Raw genomic sequence first — 26,344 nt, forward strand, 5'->3', positions numbered from 1 at the left:
GGTACCAAAACCTTTCTGGCAGTACATTGTGATAACTGGGCAGCTCCAAACCATGTGGAAGAAGTAGCCTCGCAACTTTGGCAACGAAAACAAGTAGATAGGTGGATTCGATTTACGTGCCATAAACGTAGGGGTGTGTAAGGTAGGCCGTGTAGATAGTTCAGTTAGATAAGATATATAGCCATTAGGAGATTACTCGCGTCCCTCCAGTCACAGTCCTCCAAAGGTCCCACCCAGTACTCCCATCTCTTTCTCGGGATCCGGAAGAGATCCGGGGAGTGTGGCACCAGAAATGTATAAATTTGTACCACCCACCTTTCAAAGCAAGTTGGACCACCCGGGTGATCTCGAGGAGTGCACGCAGAATGGGGTCCCCATCCAGCAGCCCACAATCGCCTCTGGCGTTGCCACCTCCAGATGGAAGGCAGGGTCATGCCACCCCACTTAATCATTGTCTGTCATTCCTGTGCCCCCCTCATATGGGAACTGCACACATTTTCCGAAAGCCTGCCTGGTAGGCAGGTTCCGCCAGAAGAAGTTGCAAATTTTCACCAACAGTTCTTTGAACCAAGTCTGGGGGCTGAGCAGGGGAAATTTCTGGAGAATGTCCCTCCATTTTAGCCAGGAGTTCTGCGCTGTCTTTTCCTGGCAAGATCGCTGACGGTAGTGTCTGGAAGTTTCTAAGAAGGCTCAGTGAAGCATAGAATGAATGTCAAAATTCTCATAAACAAATTCAATCTAGAGTGTGCCTTCTGAAGAGCACCTTCCACTTTCTTATCCACTGCATCAGAAGTGGAAGAGTCCTCCATGATTACTGAATAGCATCTTGCCAAATGAGGAAGCATTGGATCCACTCAAACAGATAAAGGAAAGTCCTGACCCTCAGGATACATCCTTGTCAAAAAGCTTAGGAAGGAGGTCTTCACCATCTCCTTCCAATCCTGAACTATGGCATCCTTATCAACCGGAATCGCATGCAGTGATCTGGGGCTCGGATGGCAGAAATGAGAAAACGGGGCAGAGCTAGTAGAAGGAATTTCCCCTTTTTAGCAGAAAGGCCAAGATTTTCTCTAAAGTATTAAAGAACAAGATCCAATTCTTCCTTGTCCTCTGGCTATCGATTGAGATCAGGCAAAGCAGTGCTTTTTAGGTCAAGCCTTAGCACAGCGCGCATATGCTGCCTTAAGGATACGGCCTCTTGCAGATGAACTCCACTTTTCAGAAGCACGTGCTTGTGTGGAGTTTTCAGCATTATATTCAATGGCCTTTGCGTGCGTCTTTAAAAAAAAAAAAGACAGCAAACAATTGGGTCTTTCCCAGCCAATGTAACCGCCCACGGCCTAAGGCTTGCGTTTACGCGCACGGGCCACATCTGTTTTCAATTATTGTGCCCAGACGCGGGCGCGATAATTGAAAACAGATGGGCTGCTCGCTCTCCCAAGCGCGCGTACACCACTTGCGGGCTTTCCTCATCCGTTGCCCCCGCCGCCACCCCCAACCCCTTTGCTTGTTGAACATGGTCTTTAGTGAAACCAATGCTGACTTTTGGCGGGCCTAGTGCTCAGGATACAATAGTGCTGCTCCATTCCTGAAGCATAAGTAAGCACATGCACACAGGTTGTTAAGGCTTTCTGGTTTCGTACATCCGAGGGAACTGTTAAACCTTTCTTAATTGATAAATAAATTGTACCACAGTCTATTGGAGAAAACTCCCTCAAATTAGTGCATGCAAGGTCGCCATCTTTAAATACACCTCGGTTAGTGAAACTGTTTTAAAGAATACAATAACATATATAAAGTGCACGTTTTAACTTGCGATTTAATTTGTTATGCCTGCTAGCGATTTTAATGATGTGGTGTAAAGGCCACAGCTGTTGACTTTGAAAGTGAGGAACTCCGTGCGAATTTCGGCGTTGGCTCACCATCCTGCGATTCTGCGCAAATAACTTACTTTACCCATGCATACATTATGAAATTAATGTGTCCTCGTGTGTTGTAACTGGTGTTCAATAAAGTGCTCCAATACCTTTGCCGTTCGGGTCAAGTTAGCACTATATAAACTGCAAAAAGAATGTTTAACAAAATGTTCAATGACAAAAACACAGGGGAACTCTGTTGCACTATTAGGTCATCTTTTCAGAAAAGTAGCACATTTTGACGTTTGGAAACTTATTTTTTTTTTAAAAGTGTGAGAATAATAAACACGCTCCAATGGCGATTTCATACATTTGTTTGGAATGCCTTGTCTCCTACATCTATCACTCTGTCGCCGCAAGGTGAACTGTCAAACTCAGTCATCACAAGTGTGACAGGCCGGCTTCAGTAGAGCGCAGAGCACACTACAATTCCCATGGTACAGCGTTTCACCCCAACTTCCTTGACACACAACGTACTAGCTTATTTCTGTTTCTCCCGCTCACTGCAGTTTACTTCCTGTTGGGTTTCAAGCAAAAATGACGGCTGTGCTGCATTAGGTCCTGGAGCGCGCTGAGCTTGCCAAGTTACCCAAAAGGGGTGCAGGGCAAGCTCGAGCGGTTCCTCTCAGACCAGCAGATCGAGATCGAAGCATTGCGCGCGCGCGCGCCATGAGAAGAGTCGCGTGGACGGCGGTGAGCATGCGAGCGGAGGCGACCCTGTTGTGTCAATTCCATGTGATGCACTCTAGTTACATGTATGCTTCTTTATATGTATGACTGAAAAAAAGTTCATCCGGCAAAAGTTATCTGCTAACTTTTGCCGAAGCGTGTTTTCTCAGATTTTATGTTATGGGCTGCTTTTTGTGTGTCCTCCTGTTGGGGGGCAAACAGTTTCTTGATTTTTTTGTATTGCCATTACTAGATGATGCTTGTGGGTAGCACACCACGTTTGCAGCCCAATGCTTTTCATTTACAGATTGTCAAGTGTGTTCGCATTGGCGTATTTGTTTCACTTTAACCTCTTGTCCGTTTGCCATGTAATGACCTATCAAGTAGCAAAGATACTGTTGAACTCTTTTGCTTTTGGACAATGTAGCGCACATGTCACGAAATGATAATGCACAGTCTTCAGGACTAGATGACATAACTGTTGGGCTTGTATTTTCAGATTTCGGCCTGTAGCTAGCTAGTGCTATTTGTGCAACATATGTACATCTGTTATCAAAGAGGCACGTTTTGAGAACCCTAGAGGCAAATGAATGACAAAACTCTACTCCGGTTTTGGGCTATAAGGCTCCTAATTGAAGATACTTTTTATGGTGACGCTGAAGAAAGACGACCCTCCATCTAGTCTTACTTTCCAAAAATACGGGGGATGGTTTTAGTTGAAGATTTCTCAAATTGTTGTTGACTAGACTAGGTAAAATATTACATTCTACCGTTGGCTTACTGTAGTTTTAAGAACACACATGCCTTTGTTTTATATGCACACTAAAATAGATATTATGCCTGGCCCTGATTTTACTTTAACAGGCGTACAAGATCAGTATGACTTAAATGGGGTTTCAGCCCCAATCTCTGATGACTGACGAATTTTTGTAGTGGGCTCAAATGTTTTAAAAGCAGCAACTCTTTGCAATGTTCTGCATTCTGTTAATTGAAGGAGGAAGGAAGGAAGGAAGGAAAAGAGTAGGGAATGGAGGGATGACTAGTGAAAAGGAAGAAAAAAACGTAGGGGCATAGATAAACAAGCATTGGCATAGCCAATAGGTCTCGCCTTTGGGACCTTATAAGTGTTTAGCCATGCAACAGTTGATGTTGTTGCACCAAGGATATTGTGCTGCATAACTAAATACTTATAAGGTACCAAAAGCGAGTCCTATTGGCTATGCCAATGCTTGTTCTCAATACAATGAAATGACTGACATGAAGATGAGAGGACACCAATAAATCCTGTTTTCGTGTTTTCTTTTGAGCAATCGGCACCTTGAAGGTCTCATTCAGCAAAGCATGGTAATCAGATAGCCCACTAGCTCACAGCTGACTTTTGTCCCTGGAGTCTGTCAGGTGACGCCTCTTGTGTTGTCTTTGCAGGGTGCTTACCTTCCTTAGTACAAAGTAATGCAAGTAAACACATATAGTTATAGATATCTTAGGGACACAACACTCACTTGACCACAGCCACAGTCTGGTTTTCAAATCATTTTCCTTCTCTTTCAGTGCATCAAAGCGAAGGCCAATGTGTGTCGTGAACCATTCCAACATAGTGCCTATGCTTGTCAAATGCAGATGGATGGGGATGCAGGAATACCTCCTACCTTCCTGTCTGCTGTAGGAGTAAGTCCTTAAAGTCAGGTATCCAGGGTACTAAGAAATACGCCTGCAGCCAAAAGCCCAGAAGAGAATCGGACAAAGTTCTAACAGGCTCCCTCTTCTTCTCAGGCTGCGGGAATTACCAGGGCCTCGCTAGAAGGGGAAATGATGTGACCTAAAGATAGGCTAGAAGTCTGCAAGACAGTATGTTCCATGGGTCAGGTTCCGACATGGGAGGAAGATGAGTTTTTGATAGAGGCCTAGCTCTTAGAGGCGTCTGCATGGAGACAGGGCTGCTTTACATGTAAGACCTGGGACCAGTAAGGAGAATGACTATGTAATTATTTTTTCTTTGTATTCCATCTCTATATTTTCCTTTACTCTTTCTGCTATCCTTACATTATGCTTCAATCTGGTTTTCTCATTTCAGTGTCCTCGTTTCCATCTCCCTTAACTCATTTGCTACTTCCGGTCTACTTTTGTTCCTTCTCTTCCCTGGCACCTCCTTGCTTTTAGCAATATTTGGCCACGTGGCACAGAGGCAGCACCCAAACATGCATACTGCCATTATATCACCAATAATACTCAGATTTTACAGTGCACTGTCTAAGTAGTAAGATGAAATGTTATCTTCGTACGCAGTTCTAGCTCAAGAATACTGTTCAGGCCCTTTACAGCATAATTGCACATCTGCAGTAGGCTGCAGGAGGTGCAGTTCCCATCAGTTGATTTGGTGCTGGTGATCATTTGCCTGAGAGATCTTATTTCAGGCTGGACAAGTTAGGTTGGGACATGCTCAAACAAAATAAGTGACGCGTGCCTGCAGTAGAACAGGTCCCACAGAGCAGCTCGAACGTGAACACAAAGTGAACAAACGGTGTAATAGCAGAATAAGGACAGATGCATTAAGCCACACAAATTTAGAAAATAAACATTACAACTATCAACAAGCAAAGAAGAGAATACAGTAAATACTGATTAAATAAAACCAGAAAAAACGTGGTCCTTTCATACAAAACCTACGAAGGCTAACACCAGAAAACACATTACAACAACATAAAGCAAAACAGAATATAGTAAGAAAAGAAAACACATTTTTCCTATCCTTTAATAAATTTCAACAAATGACACACAAAATTAAACCACGTCAACATCCAGTCAAATGTTTAATAATCAGCTGGATTAAGAAACCATGTCTAGTAAATATTCAAGGCACCGACCCCATACAATAGTAGGAATCACAAACCCCAGGACCATGATGCGAAAAATGCAGTAGATGATTTGAACATTATCTGAAAGTAGCATGAATGAGATTTACAGATGAACAAGCCAGAGATGTTTTCATTAATTTAATAGGTGATAATCTGGCAGAGCCATTGATGACCTATTCACCTAAACAAATTCAAACATATGAAGTTATTAAATGTTGTGATCTGAAAAGAAGCATAGACTTTAACGGATATACTTTCAAAATCACTTGTCGATTCGATTCATAAACTTTATTCGATTCAAAAAAGATAGAATCATAAAAGAATACAGACCTTAATTTAAAAACATATTGTTACTAAAACAAAGTTTATACAAATTTAACATATCATTTATCAGGAAGAATGGAAACCTACAATGCAAAACTATATTAGTCGCCCTATAACAGAGATTATTAGCATACTATATAACCAGTTGGACCAACATATGACATTGATTTTTTAGTGCTTATTGCACTGGCAGCAAGAAGGTCTTTAAACAAACTAACAATACCGTTTCCTAATCTGGAGTGACAGTCGTATAAAACTTAACATGGCACAACATATTCCAGAAGATGATAGCGATAACAAATAGTCATAACCCTCTTTATAATTACATGGTTGTCGCCCTTTTAGAATAGGCTTAATAAACCTAATTCTTGGTTCATTATAAAGAGAACAAAAAAGGACAACATGAATAGTACTTTGACTAGTTTTGTTATCGCAAAAACAAGGGGGCAGCCTCTCACACCAACCCCCTTGTTTTGGAAAGGCAAAAAGAAAATGAAGAGTGTTTAATCTAAACCTTGTTAGGTAAAAGCGCCATTGCACATTAGTAGTAAATGTTAAATAAAATTGAAACTGCAATTTACCCAAACAATGTGTTGGCTGGTCTGAGTGTAACATACTTAAACTTTTACGATAACTTGTTTTAATCAGAGCTTTTATGTCCCCCTGTATTTTTTCGGGGTTATCATAAAAGTGACCCAAACCAATTTATGCAAAGTATTACTAACATATGAAAGCCATGGGATCTGCATTGCATGTTCAAGGTTTTTGCAGTCCTTCAGGATATCTATGGAGAGCTGAAGGTCTTCCGATAACCATATTTACCCCATAATAATAAAGGGGAAACGCGGATGATGTCAGTCACCTATTCCATTGCCATCTCAGTGTGGCAAAAACTGTTAGATGAACCTGATGGAATTGACAATAAACGCTTTAAAAATGTATTTTCCATGACCTGGATCTTGGCTGGGCTTTCTATCCCCCATCCCCCTGCCCCATAGGTGGCCACAGATAGGCATTTTGCTCTATACAAGGTTTTTAAATGTGGGACTGATTTTTGTCCCAATTTACTACAAAAACGAAATAAACCCTCTATAGATCTACTGGTACATTGTACACGCGCCTTCATCAAAGGGACCCAGCTCAGTCTGTTGTTAAATAAATTTCCCAAGTAATTGAAGTTATCAACTTTGTCAATGGTAGAATTAGTTACCATGAACTTACGGGTTTTTGTCCCTTTAGGGCCACAGACCATTGCAAAAGATTTTGAAAAGTTTACCTTTAGGTCCAGGTCCAGCATAAAGTTATTAAATGCTTCCAGACAGGTCTGCATACTATTCGCTGTAAGGGTCATTAATACCGTATCATCGGCATAAGATAACATAGGTATCTTCTTGCCGTTCACCTTCGGGAAATCCAAACAATGTTCCAACAAGAACTTTTCCAGGCCATTAGTATAAACTAAAAACAGAAAAGGCGCTAATATACAGCCTTGTCGTACACCCTCAGTTGAGGGGATAGATTTTGTTTCCCCCTCCCCCTGGCCCGAATCTTATTGTCACAGTTGTAGCCGCATGTAGTCTGCGGGGCAGGGTAACCAAAGGTTCTTCAAAACCCATGTCCTCCATCATCCGCCATAGTTTATTCCTACAAACAGTGTCAAAGGCACTGGATAAATCCATGAAGGCCAGGTGGATAGAAAAAACCCTGGCCTTCATGTACTTACCCATAATTAGTGCCAGATTTAGACACTGTTTGGTTGTTCCCTTTCCTCTCCTGAACCCATATTGAGAGTTCACAATTAGGCCCACGGAGTCTGCCCACGTCTCCAATCTGGCCAAAATTATCCTTCCCAATAGTTTGCATGATGCATCAATGAATGATATTGGGCGATAGCATCGTGGGTCGCACTTGTCACCCTTTTTGAAAATAGGCACCACCACTGCCTCCTTCCAGGATAGGGGAATGCGACCGGCAATAGCTGCTTTGAATACATTCAATAACAAAGGGGCCCACACGACAGTATTATGTTTGAAAAGATCCAACGGCACCGCATCAGGGCCAGGGGCTTTTAGTGGTACGCCTTTCCTCAGGGCATCTTCAACTTCCCGAAGAGTAAGCGGCGAGCTAAGCAAGGAAGCTGTAAGCGGGAAGTCCACATCCTTTGTATCATCCTGCAAGCCTAAGAGGGATACTAATTTAGGATTAAAAATGTTCCCAAAGTGGGCTTCCCATGTCTCACCCGTTATCTGCATCACCATATTTTCCTTGCCATCACTAGAAAATAAGGGACGATTTACCACTTCCCAAAAAAGCCTACTGTCCTTTAACTCTGAGGCTTTTTCTAGGTCGTCCCAAGCTAAGGTTTTTAAATCCAGCTTCCGTTTTCTAATTGCCTCTCTATATGCGCTTATCGCAGTTCTTACCAGCTCCTTATTCCTTGGTTTTTGTTGCAAAGCCCTTTTTAGTGATTTTTGGGTTGCAGAACACACAGCATCAAACCAATTAAAGCCATTGGACTGTCTATTAACCATTGGTTTTTTAAGATGCTCTGCCACATTCCCACACAGAATTTCGAAATTCATAATTACATTTTCAGGGTCTGTGGTTGGTGACAGACAAGACTTAATTACAGAACTATTAGCACTTAAAATCTCCGTCTCCAGCCCAATTACATCTACTTTCTCCCACTTCATGGTAACACCTTGATTCCTATTATATCTTACAGGTTGGTCCCAGATTGGATGCTTTGTTACAACGGGGGGGCACAAAGTTAAGATCAAAGGATTATGATCGCTTGCCGGATTTGCATGCGTCTCAAATTTATCCATAAAATGTAAATAGCTACTGGACACAATAATAAAATCAATAACACTCATAGATCCACTAGCACCCTGAAAGGTTGGTATGGGAAGTAAATTTGGGGCAACACATGATTCCATTATACATAAGTCATTAATTACAATAATATTATTTAACGCATCACCCTGAGGTGTATGCTTAAAATGCTGGACAGGGTGCTCATTTAGGTCCACCAAACCACACACATTTGACCCACCAAATTTACAGAGGGTACAATTGAAATCGCCAACCCATATAGTAAATAACAAGGGTAGATCACTACGCACCTTGGATATAGCCTCCTGCAAACTCACAATTACAGCTGTGTCATGGTTATCAAAAACATTGTAATACCAATTAATCAGCAGCAGGGGCACGGGAAACAGAGATTCTAGCAAAAGTAATTGATACCAGGGAGTTTCTACTATCTTAGATGTTATTAAATTATTCCATTTGAGAGTAATAGCGGTCATTATCCCACCTTTAGCTCTGCCTGCCTGTGATGGCACAGCTAATACGTTAAATGATTGGAATCCGTCAAAATCCTGGTCAGTTCTACTCCATGTCTCTTGGAGGCACATGATATCATGGCTTGCAACATAATCCAGCCAAGCCTCATCCTGTAACCTCCTAGAGAAACCTGCGATGTTCCACGAAATCAACCGAAACCCTGTTTTCCTTGGTGAATCACCTGGTTGATCTATATACGTGTCAAGAAGCAGATGCATCTATGGACAATTTTGCAGTATGCGCAAATTGGTGGCATGCTGTAATTTCCATAAATGTAATAGTGAGAAAGCAATACATTTCTGTTTCGTTGAAGGATATCACTCATACACATTCAGATATAAGTTACATTACTAAAAGAATGTCTAGATCAGCCCAAAATACTCCGGTTATCTCACAAAAATGCAGAAGCGCATGCAAGTGATATAGAAGCAGGATGAACTGGCATAATAGATCAAGTCAGGCACATGAACATTAAAGGAAAAATGAAAGTCAATTCACAAGTGAGGTACAAAAATAAAGTAAAACCTGGTACAGGTGCTATATGACGTTTCCACACACTTGTGACATTGTCCTAAAGCAGGACATAAACCAGTGTGGGGGCATAGCTGCCAAGGGTCCAAATTGGCATGTGTGACATTTTCGTATTTTCAGGGTAATTATGAGTGACATTTCAACGACTATGAGTGACATTTTCTCATGAGCAAAATCAAGCAATGAAGACTAGGGAAACCTATGTATGTACTTACACACATAAACAGGTAAGAGCTGTCAGCCAGACCGTCAATCACAGAGAGAGAATCAAAGAGAGCAGCACTCGAAAGACAGTAAGTTCAGGTACCTGCAGGTCTGTGGACTTATGCTGGGCGATAAAATATAATGTGCACTGTTTTAAATAGTTTCTTGTGCATGTATTTAGCAAGAATTGCCTTTCAAATTATATTGCTAAAGGACTCTAATGCAGTTTACGATTTTCAGTGCTACAGTGCTTCAGGATTGTGAATGTAAAAGCAGAAGAGCTAATAAAATAGAATACAGATCTTGCTTTAAACTAATTTAAGAAACAGTCACTGTACTTGGGACCTAGATTCAGGAAAAACACCAACCTTTCCCTCGCAAAGTTCGAGGTTAGCACATCTCACTATCCACGTCACAATATCGACCTAAAAAAAATGATCTTCCCATCATCCAGGTATGCATATCCAATTCCTGCTCAAGAGTGCCCTGGACACCTTCAGAAGCAGCAGATTGGTTCCATGCTCCTATAACTTCTTAAACCAATTCTGACCTTGAGCCTTTGGCGCTTTATAATTGCAGGTAGACGCTGGTCTACAGCTGGCTGAAGGCAGGGTCAGGCCTGAGCCACTGCGGGCCGTGGCAATTCAAGTTGGCCCTCAGGCCTGCCTCCAGTGAAAGAAAGCCGTCCAGGCCGCTGTACTGTCCTAACTCCTGTGTGTCCTGGGCGGGGCCGTCCAGTCTTCCTCTGCCTCGGCTGCCCTACAATATTGAATTCAGCAGGGGGTGGGGTGGGGGGGGTAAAATAACAGCAGCTGATGGCACTCGGTGGCCTGGGCCGGTGCGAGCTGCTGCAGGCAGCGGTGCGAGCTCTGTCACGGCCGGGTACCATGATTATTTGTAGCGCTCCAGCCACGGTTATTTGTAGCGCTCTGGCCACGGTAATATACTGCCCTCCCTCCGACCACGGTAGTATGCTGCGCTCTCTTGCCATCATTACAGCCCTGCCCGCGGCTATGATAAACTAGCCAGCCGCCTATTAGCTCTCTTAACAAACTCCCCGCGCTCCAGTAGCAGGATGTAACGTCCCCCGCGATGACGTCAGGCTGGCCGTGAGACCCTTGCCTCGGGATTGGAATCCCCATCATGATACACTGTAACAGTTGAGTGAGGCTGCCAGCAGCCTTAGCTCAGCTGAGAGCCACAAGCCTGCTGGAGCAGCACACGTAAGTCACGGGCAAGATACAGACTCTAGTAGTATTCAGAGCTTTCTGTGACAGCCGACACACAGCATATGCATGACCATGCATTTCAGTGTGGTAATGCGGTGTACCACACTGAAATGCGTTAGTCTAACGCCTGATGCGTGATACTTGGCAGGACTTTGGTGGAAAATAAAAATCTTGCAAATATATGCAAGTGTGAAAATCAAATTGCAAAATGTTTTTTTTTTTTTTTTTTTTTAGCAGACTAAACCCATATGAAGGCCAACACAATATATATGAAAATCCGTTCTTCCTTGACAAGTGTGATTGGAGCAGAACATTCTTGTTATCAAGTAAACCTATTGAATTGAAATAAAAAAAACTGCAACAGTGAAATTAAAAATAAGTAGGCATGTAGCTACGTATTTACTGGGCAGTGGTGCAACATTCAACATATTATGTCACCGAGTATGAAAAGATGGCGTCAGTTCTCACACCCGCAGATGTAAATGTATGTTGTGGGGAGCAGGAAAGCTTGTGGAAAATGTAGGACTACTTATAGTAATAATTAATTGAAAGCAGAATTCTATTTTGTGATAGGTGATGTTCCTGTTCCTTGTTTGTTAAGCAACATTACATAACCACCCAAATGATAGTTAGTGTCCATGGCATATAAGGTGTCAACAGAACACCCAATATGCCTAGAATTCTGGTGGCACTGAATCACCAAAGCATACCAATACATTTATAAACACTAGTAAAAGAAGAGATTCAAAGTTTGCTGCCTCAAGACGTCATTGAACCAGTATCTGGGCCAACACTATGGATATCCCTTATTGTAGTGGTACCAAAAAATGAATTGGAATAGGTTTGTATCTGTATAGACATGTAACAGCCTAGTTAGTCAATAGAGCAAGAGAGACACACTCAGGCCCTTATTGAGAGATATGATAAGCACTCTAAATGGTACCACTATCTTTCAAATTGTAGCCTGTGCCAATGGCATGCCCAGCTTAAGCTTGATAAACAATCTTGTTACATAAGTAAGTTATCCATACATAGTGGTTTAATCCAGTGCATGCTATCGAATTATGAAATTTCTTTTGCTGCAGAAATATTTCAAGAGACCATTGGGGAAAGTAATCAGGCCAGTAAGAAATGTCTTCAATTATGACGAGGAAATACTTGTTTATGGTGACGGTAAAGAACAACACGATCAGGCTTTGAGGAATGTATGTAAATGTGTTTGGGTGAAGCTGTCTATACCTTTAACCTGCCAGAGTGTGCATTTTACAAAATAGAATTGCATTTGTTTGGACATGTAAAGGTATGTCACCTGCTACGTCAAAAGTTGAAAATATATGAAAAACGGCAATACCACTGGATGTCTCGGAACGAACATCTTGCTTGGGCATGAACAATTTACTGTTCATGTGTTATTGGTCGATGTGTGATTCATCTGTGTCGTTGTGAGAATTAACGAGAAAAGGACATTTCAATGGGCTGCAGAATGCTTTTAAGAAAATAAAAAACGGAACTGCACCAGAAGGCATGGCATACTTTAATCATAATTTGTGCACAGAATTGACTGTGGCTACTGTTCCAGTAGGAGTAGAAGCCATCTTGACTCCGCATAAAGCAGGAGGAGATTCACCTGGATACAGTTATACGCCAGTCACAGATTAACTGATATTGAACACGTCTATTTTTAGCCAAAAAAAGTCTTGCTGCTGTTTGGGCCTGAAAACATTTCCATCAATTCTTTTATGGCAAACCATTTACTACAGTTACTGCCCATCTCTCTGTTATCTATATTTTGTAATCCTGAAGTCAAAATGTCACCTAGAATTAAAATATGGGCGTACGCCTAACTGAGAATGATTATAAAGGTGTTCACAGAAGAAACTTGCAATCCTGTCGACCATATTTAATGTCCTCTACTGCCAACAACATAAAGTCTTTCAGTCATTGCTGTAAAATGTATTAATGTTAAAATTGGACAGTCCACACCTTCAGGAATAATGGAAAGTGATCAAATAAAAGCAACAAAAGAAATATCATATTTCAAGAATTATCAGGATAATCAAACGAAATAAATGGAAGCATGCCAGTAGTTTGCAATGAATGTCATACGTCGAGAGATATTCACTTTTAGACCAGTTCAAAGTGAATTGTCCAGATCATTGAACTTAATATTACAGATGACTAAGAAGTGAAAATGGTGTACAAAAGTCATATGGACTTTATCAATAAAAATACTTTTTTAAGCTAAAAGTATGGTTGTCAAACGAAAAATGATGGCCAGGGGAGCATACTATAGCACAGACTTGTGTAGTTTAAAGCTTGAAAAAACACACAAAAACTCGTTCCCAGCTGCCCACCTCAGAATATAGTTTGCCACCAATAAACCACCAATATTAAACATCAAACAAAAGTTCTAAGAGGCAACGTAAACAAGCAATCAAGATATAAACGGCACTAATGCCAAACACAAAGCACTTAAGATGAGAGGAGATCCATTGAGTTTTTTGATCCTTTATTAAAGCCAATACAGCCAACGCGTTTCACCCGTGGCGGGCTTCTTCAGGGCTGCAATACTTATAAATACAATTTGTGTTTACAAAAAAAGAACTACCAACAGACATAAAAAAAATAACTATGTTGACATATGTGATTTTTTTTTATCAGATGACACCATTTTTAGACTCTAACATGTACGCACAATACACAAGACAACAGAACTCTCGCACAAAATATTAATTCAAGTACAAATACAAGTTGTACAAACTAGACATTTGCACAGATTAAGAATTTGGTTTTACAAGCACAAAGGAAGCAATCATAAATAATAAAAATATATATATAGAAACATTGGCGTATAAACAAGCATATCACATTTCATTAAGTGATGAAGTTTAGATTTAGATAGATCAAATAAGACATGAAAGACCAGGACATTTTTATTGTTCTTTATGACCCAATTTATCATGTGTAAAAAAAACCTCCACTTACCATCCAGAAAGGAGAAATGCTCCTCGGAATATGAAGTTCAATTTTCGTGCAGGTATTGGGGAAAGACGAACAACTTACTGAATACGTGATTAAAACAAGCGAGAAGGGAAGAAAAACAATAGATAGAATCAACGTTCAAAGTTGAATAATAAATCATACAAAATTCAAATCACATCCACTCACTAGTAAAGAAACAGAAAATACAGCATTAATGCCTCATACCTGTATATGCCAGGTTAAGTCCATAATGTGAACCAATCCAGGCAAGACAGTCTTATGGAAGAGGATTTTCCAATGAGGGGCCTCGCAATAGAGGAGCAGTGATGTAGATTTTCAAGCGGTGATCCTACATAGGATAAAGTACCAAAAAACGGAGGGGAGAATTGTGTAAAAAAAAAAAGCCTAGTAAAATAATGAATTAAAATAGGATCGCGTAAGAGGCTACAAAGCAGCGCAACTCCCAGTAAGTGGGGGAAGAGGTCCCTCAACATGATTGTGAAAGAACCGAAACAACAAAGATGAAAATGAGACCAGTGTCTCAAGAGGCCAGTAGTGCTTCTTATATTATTAAAGTTTATTCAAAAATCAGATAGCCGCCCTAAGAGTGTTCAAATGTGAACACATTAGAGAATATACCAGTAACTCAGGAAAAATATGAACTACACAAAAGAAAAAAGAAAAACCTAATCAAAAGATGCATCAGTACCTGTTTTGGCTGAAGAGTAGCCCAACTCAGCATAAAAGATGTGCAACCGTCTTCCACATCTTAAAGTGCACCTAAAACAAAATACAAGAACGGAGAGACCCATAATTGAAAAATAACATGCACTCTCGTAGCAACTCTCGAAACGGTGATTAGTATCCAAAAAAAGGGCAACACTGGGTGCCACATTATAACAGCCAGTGTGTTTACAAAAGCGTGGGCTCAATTCAAGATATCTCGGTGAAAGTTGATTTATACGAATTTTTAATAAGCTTGATAGAGAGAGTCAATGCAATAATTTGTATATTGAAAACATTTTTAGTGCACCCAAAATGTATGTCGTGAAAATAAATCTCATGACTAGATTTATCAGATAACTAAAGTAGAGTTCCATTTAGACAAAAATCAAAGCCAGTGAATATCGAGTATACAGCGAGCGATACTGGCATTACAAACATAAAAAAGGGGTTATTTAAAATATAACAATAAAGTAAGAGCGGATAAAGAGATTATGCTGATGCCGCTAAACAGCGGTGATAATACTCTTTCGCTGTATATTAACGCAGAGGCAAAGCACCAGTATGCAAAACCCCTAAGCAAAAGTGGAAGTGTAAATTCCCTTTTAATGGTACTCTTAAGTTTAGCACGAGTATGTGCAAACAAAAATCTCTTGACATTAAAGCCAATCACTTAGTGTACAATAGTCTCCCCAGATTCTTACCCGTCAAGTTTTCGGGCTTCGAAGCACGGCAGGGTCAGATGCAGTTCAAAGGTGTCAGCACAGACCGTCATTGGCAGACGTCCTTAAGTACTCTGCCGAAGAAGAAAACTAGACCATTTAACCTGGAAACGCGGTCTGCAAAGGGGCCACAAAAATTCCCATTTCCGTATTAAAAACTAAAAACGGTTAAGTTAAAAGTATGAGCAACCACTAGAACAACACCAAACAAGCAATCGTATTAAATAGAAAACGGCAGCACTCGCAGTTCCAGTTTGCCTCGAGTGTTATCGTTTGGAAAAAATATGAACTTTATTAAACTAACAAAAAGCCTTATACCAACCAAAAGCTATGTTTTTTTAACCCGTTTTTGAAGAGAAAAAACAATATATAAAACGTGTTTGTGTAGTTCGAACGTGTACTAGTCAAAAAAACACTTAGTTGTTACCAAGGTGCACGGAGAGCAGGTATACAACCAACACATTAGAAAATCATTTCTAAACATAAGTAAAAATAAACGGAAAAGGAGAAGAATATATATTAAATAGTGAAAGAGAAAGTCCAAATGTATACAAAATATACAATCAGTGATAGACCAATCCATAGTGGCTGACAATGTTGTAAATAGTAATAAGCCACTCCCAAGGGAAGTATAGGATCGTTATGTGAACAGAGTTGAGCCTTACTTCGCATCAATGTGTGTAATATAAAAAATATCTCTATACCCTTTTGTTGTATTTTATATTATGAGAATGTGTTACATATTAGATTAGGCCAACAAGAACATCACAATCATTACAAATTAACAGAGAATATTATCCTTCAAATGAGCTAGAGCATATCTAGGGAGGTATCTGAAAAACAATGTCAAGAGCAAAGTTATTAAAGATGATGGTGTAGCTCATGGTCATGATTTAAACCTTCAGACACAGACCTTAGGTTATAAATCCATTTTGCCCCTAACTTCCGTAGGGCAAGTTCCCTATTACCTCCTCTTAGGTTTACGGGAACCACATCAATCCCATGAAACCTAAAGTTGGCTCTGTTTAAATTAGAAGTACATACATGTGACACCAATGAGTAGGTTTGGTCACCATTAATACCAGCCCTGCGATGTTCCATAATGCGTTGTTTCAATGGGCGGATGGTGCTGCCTACATATATTTTTTCACATACGCATTTGATAACATAAATGACATGTGGTTTGACAGGTGATCTGTTGTCTAATGTTGTACTTTTTTTTGGTGTATTAATTAAACTCTGTGATTTTAAGTCCCAAATGGCAAATTTTACAATTGCTACACAGGAAAAAGCCCATAGGGCGATGTAACCATGATTCTTGTGGCTTCTTTTTCTTGAACTTGTAACTGGGGCAGATCATATCTTTTATGGTACGACTCCTCCTGTACGTAATGCTGGGTTTATCTCTGATCAGATGATTGATACCAGGTACATTTTTTAACAATGGCCAATGGGGGTTCATTATTTTAAAAACCTCATGGTTCACTTTGGAATGGGTGGTAATAAAAGACAAACGTTCCGGTTTCCTTTCACCCTCAGTATATCAATACGATCGATTTCACATATTTTTTCAAGTTCCTGTTTCAGAAAATCATCATTATAGCCCCTCTCTTTTAGTCTGGTGACCACTTGACCAGCATACGTTTGAGTTCCCCAAACGGAATTGCCCGCTTGGTGCACAGTGGATGCGCACTTTGGAAGTGTAGGATGCTATTTACAGGGGTCTTTTTGTTAAAAAGGGTACTATGTACCTTTGAGTCTTTGATATAGTACTCTACAGCCAAAAATTGTAGTCTAGATTGGGACATGGTCATGGTAAATCTGACATTGTACGGATTGTCATTGAGATACATATAGTAATCTTCTTTTTGTTCCTGTCCAGACGATAACATCGTCTATGTAGCGTTCCAATAGTGTACATTCCTCCACCAATGCTCAGCAGATGCTGCCCATACATGTCTATGTTCAACCCATCCCATGAACAAATTCGCGTCGGAAGGAGCTGTGGTTCCCTGAATTAGGTGCATGTTTTGAAAGTGTTATCCAAACTTGTCATCTTTGTTAATATATAGGAAAACCTACTCCACCCGATAAAAAATAATTATATCACATCTTCTAGGTAATGTGTGGGTTACAGTAGAAGTCGACTTTTATGAACTACTAGTGGTCTTGGGTGAATAATTACTTGTTTTATTTGATGCATAGTCCCAGTTCCCAATTTTACGACACGTTTTGTGCACAGTAAGCGTACACTAAATTAGACAAAACCTTAGCTGAATGGGTAATACCGACTGCACTAAATCCAGGACCCCTATTCAGCAGAGGCGAATATAAAGGATTCGTAACTATTCCGTAATAAATCATCAAAAGCTGACTCCATATTTGCCACTAGCAAATGGCATGGTAGAAAGGTTTATAGCAAATATTAGGAAACAATAAAGCGAGCAAAGATTTCACGGATCTAAGTAAACGAAGCCCTATGTCAAACTCTTTGAGACTATCATAGTATACCACATGGGTCAAATGTGTAAATAAAAAAAATACCGGTCTGAGTTAATGTTTGGCATGCTCGGCAACGAGACTCCCTCAAGTGTGCTGACCAAACACTAAAAGAACATTGTCCTGTGTGACAAAAGTATCAAGTGAAGAAAAATAAAGTTTGCAGATTCAGGAAGGCATGCAAAAACATTAGAGAAAGTGGTGTCCGTTCTCAAGCTTCTTTGGTGAAGATATTTCTTCTCCTCATACAGGACAGTGCTGCCTACTCACTCAATATGTAAATCAGTTTAGGTTATTTTTAAAAAGTGAAAGTTCTGTGTCCCAAGCCCCATCAACACAGACATCGTTGTGAATACTGTATACTAGAACGACATTTCAGAAATTAATGGATAATTATTCCTAAAGATCTTTTTCTAGGAATCCCATGCCTCAGAGCTCCAACCCCGACCACTCGCATCTCACCGATTGCTGCCAATAACACTGTTCTATTTAACAAAGCATTTGACGGAACTTTGGAAAAAATAGTTTGGCCCTCTTTTGGGCTTGAGTTTCAAGAAAGACCTCGAGTTGAGCTCGAGCCAAGTACTTCTACACTTTCAAGATGGCCTTGGCGACTTGCGTTGTCATGCTGTGTGACACAATATGGTGGCCATCTACAGTGTAGATTTTGTTTTCCTATTGTTTACAAATGGTTGCCACGTTAGGTTATCACATTGCTTGACTCGAAGTGGTGGCTACCTTGAAATTGTAAAAAAAAACTGTTTAAAAAAAAAAAAATCATTTTAGCATGGCTGGTCGCTGCTATCAGCTTTGCTAATGCCAGCACATTATAAAAGCATCCAGCTTTGGCAAAGGTAGTAGTGTCAGTCACAAAGCGTTAGGCAAAGCAATACATATTAGCTTTGCAAATTTTTATTTTTTTGCACTCTACCTGCATCTTTATGAGGAGGAGAAATACTACAAGAAAGAATGCACAGAAAATTACCAGATTAACATCTGCACTTACGCAACAACACAAGGTCCCAGCAACAGATGGAGATAGGGAGTTGTTTTAAAATAGACAGAATTTGGTATATTCTTGCATGGTGAGCAGGTTAAGTAGTATTGATCTGATAATAAAGGTCATACTTACTCCTACAGCAGCATTACGGGGCATGTGCTTAAAAGTAACGTTTCTTTCATTTTGCTCCAAGAGAAGAGACAAAGTCTTCCACAAGAGATAGCAGCCCATGATCTGCCCCATGTGAAATCTAAATAGGTCATCAAGATTCTGGTACCTGTAGTTTAGTTGAACCATTGTACATCTAGGACTAGAATTTCTACAATACACACAACAAAATACAGTTGTGAACAAACTGATGCCTGCCTTCTGCAACAGTTTGAAAGCTTTGAAGTTTATTAATCTGAAGTTGCTTTTTCAGAACAGGAGAGGATTATACATTGTGTAGGGAATTATACAGCACAACGCTAACAACTGTGCAGTGGAGCACCAAACTGTGGGACTTGATAAATAAGGGCACGTCAGTGGACCATTCAGGCATGGAGCACAGCAGTGAAGGTGCTGCAAGTTGGGATTGCTTGGGTTGAAAGGGGGGAAGAAATATAGTATGAGGGAAGGGGTTTCAAGAGGGCCAGGTGGAGAGGTAGGGACCATGATGAGAGCAGAGGAATCATTCTCACCTGTTGATTCCTCTCCTCATACTTGCACAGCCATGTGGTTATCTGGCAGTAAGACTACAGAGTAGAGTTTTCAGTTCTTTCAGATGTAGATGATGGAGGCTGCCTGGTGCATTTTGGTTGAGATGTTATTCCAACCCTTACAGTTTAGCTTAGTGTTCGTTCTCTCTCTCTCTCTCTCTCTCTCTCTCTGTAGTGATGCTGCTGGCACAAACTTGGCATCTCCACCTAAATTCTTCGAGCTTGGATGCTGAGTCCGATCAAGTGCAGTTGTTGACTGCTTTGTAGACGCAGTAGATCTTGAAAGTTGTATTGCTATGAAGAGGTAGCAAATGAGTCTTTGATGGAGTGACTCTATCAAATTTCCAAAGGTCTTTAATGAGCTGTGCTGCAGCATGGAGAATTCTTTTCATAGGTGTTTGTGGAATTCCATGATGCTGGTATTTGTGGCACTATGTCCGATGATGGAAAGCACAGATGCGTGGATCGCTGTTCTGAAGTTGACAGCATGTGGTTTTGGTTTTATGCCCTATGATGGTTTGAAATTCAGGTGTAGGTTCCACATGAAAGCCCAGTAACTTGATACTTTTGATGAGTTGTGTGAAGTCATCCTTAATAATTTTGTTGAGCAGTTTCTGGACTTGTAGATACTTGCTGCCATTTGCGATAATTATAAATAAAATGTTCTTTGTCTTTAATATCATGTAATCTCTGTACATCCAGGGTTATAGGTTGGCAAAGCAACTCTTTAGTCTTGTGCAGGTGTTTCTGTAAGGTCGAGCTGGGAATCATCTGTGTATTGATCGATGATTATCAGAGGCCACAAGGCACACGGGCCATGGGTTCCATCTATGGTGGTTGATCTTGTTTGCCACTGGCATCCTGGTATCCGTCTTATAATGGCTCTACTATCCTGGCCTAATACAACTCCTACACTTAACTATCAGGGTAATGAGGGTGAGTAATTGCATGCTTCTCAGGAAGGTATTGTGAGAGGAAATCGCACAGAACTCCACAGTCAACCAACAGACACAATAACTTAATGTTCTGGGCAGTTAATATCCAAGCAGTACTAAATACTACACAGTCAGATGGGTACAACATACAGGGTTGTAATAAGCTGTATTTTAACAAGTGAGATGCAACACCCATCCCGCATTCTCAGTTATTGTTTTCTGTCACTTTATAGTTAAGATGCCTCTATGATAATACCGAACACCCTACAGGCTCAAAAGTTGCCACTGGCTTGATGAGCAGCTCATTTGAATCTTATCATTCCATTTGCAAGTAGTGTCAAGCAGATGCTTTAGGTTCGCCCACACTTCTTAAGCTCTTGTCCCCCGGTGTAGCCTAAAGCCAGCTGTTTACTGGCTGATTTCTTTTGGTAGTCCCGACATGGGTGCACTCCCCGCCTGATTTTTCTTTCACATGTGAACTGCAATAGCAGCCTCACTTAGGGCAAGGTTCTCTAGACAGTCTGGGGCACGCGGTTTGTAACCGCACCTGACTCCAGTAACGACAACAAACCTGATCAGCTGTGGTTTGACGCTCAGCAGTAGATATTGCAGCCTCCAGACCAAGTGCCGCATGGTGATGCCTTTAGTATACTTATGGCCTTTGGGCCGATCAGGGGGTCTCCTTTTTGGCAGCAACACTGTTTTCCTCTCCTTGATGGCAACATCCGTCTTTCAAGCCCATGGGGGGTTGCCAGTCTTAGTGCCAGTAAATGCTATGATGTGTCTTGATACAGCTCACTCTTTAACTGCGCTTAAAAGACCAGGGAACCCCTTTGCAGCATTGGGTATTCCTGGATATACTGCCTTGGGGTGTCTCCTTTCTCTGGGGCTCTGCACACCTGGAACTCACTAGATTTCTTTTATGGTCTCTCTCCTGCATGCTAGGCATATTCCTTGTCTCTGTCAGAAAGGAGGCAGTCTTTGAGGCAGACCCTCCCCTCTCCAACAGAAAATGTTGACAACAAATAATGTACTCTCACCTCTGGGAGACTGGTTGTCAGACAGACATGAACCCTTGTTGCAGAGCAGCTCCTCTTCTAATGGATACATCTGCCTGTGGATTCCGCATCTTTTGAAGTACCCCTATGCGCAGCATTTCACAGAACCTTTTCTCCATAGCTCTCCCACGTTGACGAGGATGTCACAATGTATCCGCTTTGCACTCGACTCCCTGTGATGTCATCGGAGCCATAAGAGGACCTTGTGGGCATGCTGACATTCATTCCCTTTTCTCCTCGCCTTCGACGCATTCGTTTTTTTTTCCATGCTCTTCATTTCTGGGAGATTTCTTCGGTATCTCTTGCTGCAACTTTTTAGATGTTGAAGATGTCTCCTCCAAGGAAGCCAGGTTTTAAGCTGTGTAGGGAATGCAGTGGTTAAATGTCCATCACTGACCTGCATGAGGATTTCCTCTGGTGTTTTTTATCAACCATAACGTCCAGGCTTGTTGGTCGTGTTAACAGATGAACCCTAAGGCTTTGAAGGAAAGGGAGGCTAAGTTGTTTATGGCCAGGGCTAAGAATCAAAAGAGGGGTCATCGGAGGTCTGGACCTCGTTTGGAGTCACAGTCGCCCCAGACTTAAAGATCTTCCTAGAGAAAGCATAAGAAGAAGGGGCACCATAGGTCTCGGCGTCGCACTTCTAAAGATGATTCTACATAGTCGGCGCTATTGGATCCAGTACTTCGGCGTGGAGATGAAATGTCTCTGACTCTGTCTCAAAGGATGTCTCCTGCTTCATCTCTGGCTCCGAGGTTTATTATTCCTCCAGCTCCCAAGTCTGTGACTCTACCTCCGGCACCGGTGCCTAAGACTCCGACTCCACAGCTGAAGCCAGGTTTGATGGTCCCTCGTACGGTACCAGAACCCTCAAACCAGGATCAGGTATATCTGACGTTTCAGAGGCCGGGTTTTGATCCATCCAACTTCCTTAATGCTATGTTTCGCATTTTTGTGAAGTCTGCAACTTTACAGAGGTACTTCATTCATCTGGCTCTTCTTCAGAGGCATTATTACCAATCAATGAGGCATTAACAGAGCCTATCTTGGAGACCTGGCAAAAGCCTATGACATCTGCTGCGGTTTCTAGGTCCGTGGGCAGAAGCTTTAAAGTAGCTCACCCTACGCCTGAGAGTCTAGTGGTTCAGGCTTCTAAGTTGTCTGCTGGCTCTTTCCCTACCAAGCCCACGGAGAGAAAATCCAAAAGGATGGAGCAGTCAGCCAAAAAGATTTTTTCTTCAGGAAGTATGGCCCTTAAGTCTACTAATGCGGCTTGTCTATTGGGGCGTTAAGTACATGCCTTGATGGACTCAGTGAAGGAGATCATGCCAGTGTTACTGACTGATCTTCAGGGTCATTATTCTGAGCTGTTGTCGGATGCTCACGCGGCTGCCCGCCAGGGCTGGGCACTGCGGACTCTGTGGCAAGGGCCATGGGTTCTTCTGTGGCTACTAGACGTCATGCCTGGTTGAGAGGGATCAGGCTTTTCGCCGGATGTCCCGGCTACCCTTACGGACTTACCATTTGATGGGTCTTGTTTGTTTGGGGCAACGGCTGACTCTGCGCTTCAGCGATTTTTAAGGACCGCACGGCGACTGCGAGATCCTTGGGGCTTCAGACCCAGCCTAGGGACTGTAGGCAATTTTTCAGATTTCGAGGATGCTCGAGGAATTTATTCTTTTGGTGGGATTAAGTTGGCAGCAGCAAGGCGTGAATCCCCTTTATAAGAGCTTCAGGGGAAAGGCCAGAGGCCATCTGCGAGGTTCTGCCCGTCAGCAAGTCTCCTCCTCCTCTTCCTCTCCAGCCGTTGTTGCAGAACAGCAGCTTTAGCTCCCCCATGTTAGAGCATGCTTGCCATGTGGGATGACGGGTGACTTATTTTTTTGCCTCACTCGAGGGCTGTCACAACAGACCTCTGGGTTTTAGACATCGTAGAGAATGGGTATGCCCTACCCTTCCAGGAGTACCCCCTTCCTTTTCATCCCAGTCAAGGCCTTTGTTCAAAGTAGCATCTTCTGCTTCTCCAGCAGGAGGTGCAATCACTGCTTCAAAAGGGTGCAATAAAGTTTGTTCCAAAGCTGGAAAGGGTACAGGGGTGCTATTTCCGGTACTTCCCGATTCCCAAGAAGGATGGTAGTTAACGCCGATTTTCCACCTCAGGATTTTGAATTCTTACCTCAAACAGGAAAGGATCAAAATGTGACCCAAACACAGGTTCTCCTTGTGCTGGAGAAGGAAGACTGGATGGTGTCGATCGATTTTACAGGATGAGTATTTTCACATTCCCATTCTGAAGTTGCATCAGAAGTATCTCTGTTTGACAGTGGGGACTCAGCATTATCAGTTTGAGGTTCTTTCCTTTTTCCTTACTTCCGCACCACGAGTCTTCACAAAGGTGATTGCAGTGGTAGCAGCACATATCAGAAGGTCGGGATTCCAGTGTTCCCATACCTGGATAACTGGCTCCTCAAAGCAGAGTCACCAGAGATGTTGTTGCGCTATCTGCAGTTGACAATGCAATTGTTTGTTCAGGTTGGGATTTTCAATAAATGTGCTCAAATCTCACCTGGCGCCCTCTCAACCAACCTGTTCAAAGGGGCAGTACTGGACACTACAGTGAGTTGTGCCTTCCCGCCTCCACAGAGGATTCAGGACATTCAAGATCTGGTTCCACTGTTTCCGAAAGGAGCATTTGTTTCAGTCCTGAAGGTCTTGTGCCTGCTCAGTCTGTTTGCTTCCTGAATTCTGTTGGTCAGCCATGTATGTGGACATATGGGGCCTCTTCAGTGGTGCCTCTGCATGCAGTGTTTTCAACACAACTGAGATCTCAAGGAGTTGGGCAGAATCTCTGGAGATACAGTGGCGCATCAGCAATGGTAGAGTGTTTCAGGCAACCTATGTCAAGGGAAGCCGTTTTACCCTCTGTCTCCGGTGGCCGCAATGATAACGGATGCTTCCACTCTAGGGTGAAGAGCTCATCTGGGGGATCTGGAGGTCAAAAGTCTTTGGTCTCCAGAGAAAAGGTTGTTGCACATCAATCTTTTGGAAGTGCATGTGATATGTCTCGCTCTCAAGGCCTTCCTCCCTTCCCTTTGCGGTCAGTCAGTTCAGATCTTAACAGACAACACTACCGCAATGTGGTATATCAACAAACAGGGAAGAGTAGGGTTGTATGTTCTCTGCACAGAAGCTCTGCAACTTTGGTCCCGGGCTTAGGACCATCAGATTTGCGTGATTGTAAATCACTTGAGCAGAGTTCTGAATGTACGTGCGGGCAGTCTCAGGCGGCAGTATTCAGCTGATCACGTGTGGTGTCTCCATCTGGATTTGGTACATCACATTTTCAAGATGTGGGGGGTTTCCTCAGTTGGACCTGTGTTCCACTCACGAGAACATGCACTGCCCGTCATTCTGAAGTCTCCATTATCCGATGTAGGGAGCATTGAAGTACTCGTTTCAGTTAGATTGGGGGGGGGGGGGGTCCCAGCTTCTTTAGCATTTCCCTTACCCTTGATTCCTCAAGTTCTGAGGCATAGTTTCCCGTTAAGGTTTCTCACCTTCAAAACTATAGTTTTAGCTGCAAATACGTCTGCTTGAAGGGTGAGTGAGTTGCAGGCTCTTAGCTCCCAGCCTCCCTTTACTTCATTCCAAGCAGAGAAGATGGTTCTTAGGACCAGAGCTGCTTTCCTGCCTAAGATGGTCACTCCGTTCCACTTGGGGCAGTCCTTTACCTTGCCTGCTTTCTACCCTCACCCAGATTTATCTAAGGCGGAGGAGAGACTTCGTTTGGACCCCAAGAGTGCAGTGAGTTTCTACATGGACAGAACCCGAGAGTTCAGATTGCATTAACAGCTGTTCGTCCGATATGTGGGCAAGATGAAGGGCAAGGCTGTCCTCAAGAGAACTAAGTCCAGAAGGATAATCCTGTGCATCAAGATTTGCAACGCCGTGGCTAAGAAGGATCCACTTGTAGGTATTTGTGTTCATTGTGCCAGCGCTAAACCTTTATCTTCTGCTTTGGCTGGAGGTATCCCTGTGATTGACATCTGCAAAGCGTCACCTTGGGCCCCCCTCCACACTTTTGCAAAGCATTATTACTTGGATTCCGAAGTGAGGAGGGACGGCCATTTTGCTCGTTCTGTGTTACAGGATTTTTTGGTATAGGCAGACACCCACCTCCAAGTGCGGGACTGCTTGGGGCTCTATTCTGGTTCATACAGTATCTGCCTGTGGATTCCTCACTCGCCCGCCTCCCTGTTGCCTGTCTGCTTACATAAAAGATGTATACAAATTGATTTTCTATGAATGTTTCCTATGAGATTTTCTATCTAAACCATGAGAATGCTTTGATTTGAAAATTCTATTGCATGTTATTTACTTATGTTTTGAACTGTATATCATGTATACTTGTTGGAAATGTTGTTGGTTCACCCATTCGCCTCAAATGCATGGAAAAAATGGGTGGAACGAATGTCAGCATGCCTATGAGGTCCTCTTATGGCTCTGATAACTTCACGTGGAGTAGCATGCAAAGCCGATACATTGTGACGTCCCCATGGACATGTGAGCTCTATGGGGAAAAGTTTTAGTGGAATGCTGCACATGAGGGTAATCCACTGTCCGAGGCTTCAGAACCAGTGTGGCTTTGTTC

At 42.1% G+C, this 26,344-nt stretch overlaps 1 protein-coding gene across 8 annotated transcripts in view; it reads left to right on the forward strand.

Annotated features, from left to right (window-relative positions):
- Positions 1 to 26,344, forward strand: part of ARSG (arylsulfatase G) — a 1,970,563-nt gene that overhangs the window by 74,545 nt on the left and 1,869,674 nt on the right. The window contains exon 1 of one of the 8 annotated variants that reach the window (XM_085617293.1): positions 2,460 to 2,609. The exons of the other annotated variants lie outside the window; for them this stretch is intronic. The gene's annotated coding sequence lies outside the window, so the exon portion shown is untranslated. Of the gene's footprint in view, positions 1 to 2,459; positions 2,610 to 26,344 lie in introns of those variants that run through there. 8 annotated transcript variants of the gene reach the window in all.

Source organism: Triturus cristatus, chromosome 7 (genome assembly GCF_964204655.1).
Source record: "Triturus cristatus chromosome 7, aTriCri1.1, whole genome shotgun sequence".
NCBI classification, from domain to species: domain Eukaryota; kingdom Metazoa; phylum Chordata; class Amphibia; order Caudata; family Salamandridae; genus Triturus; species Triturus cristatus.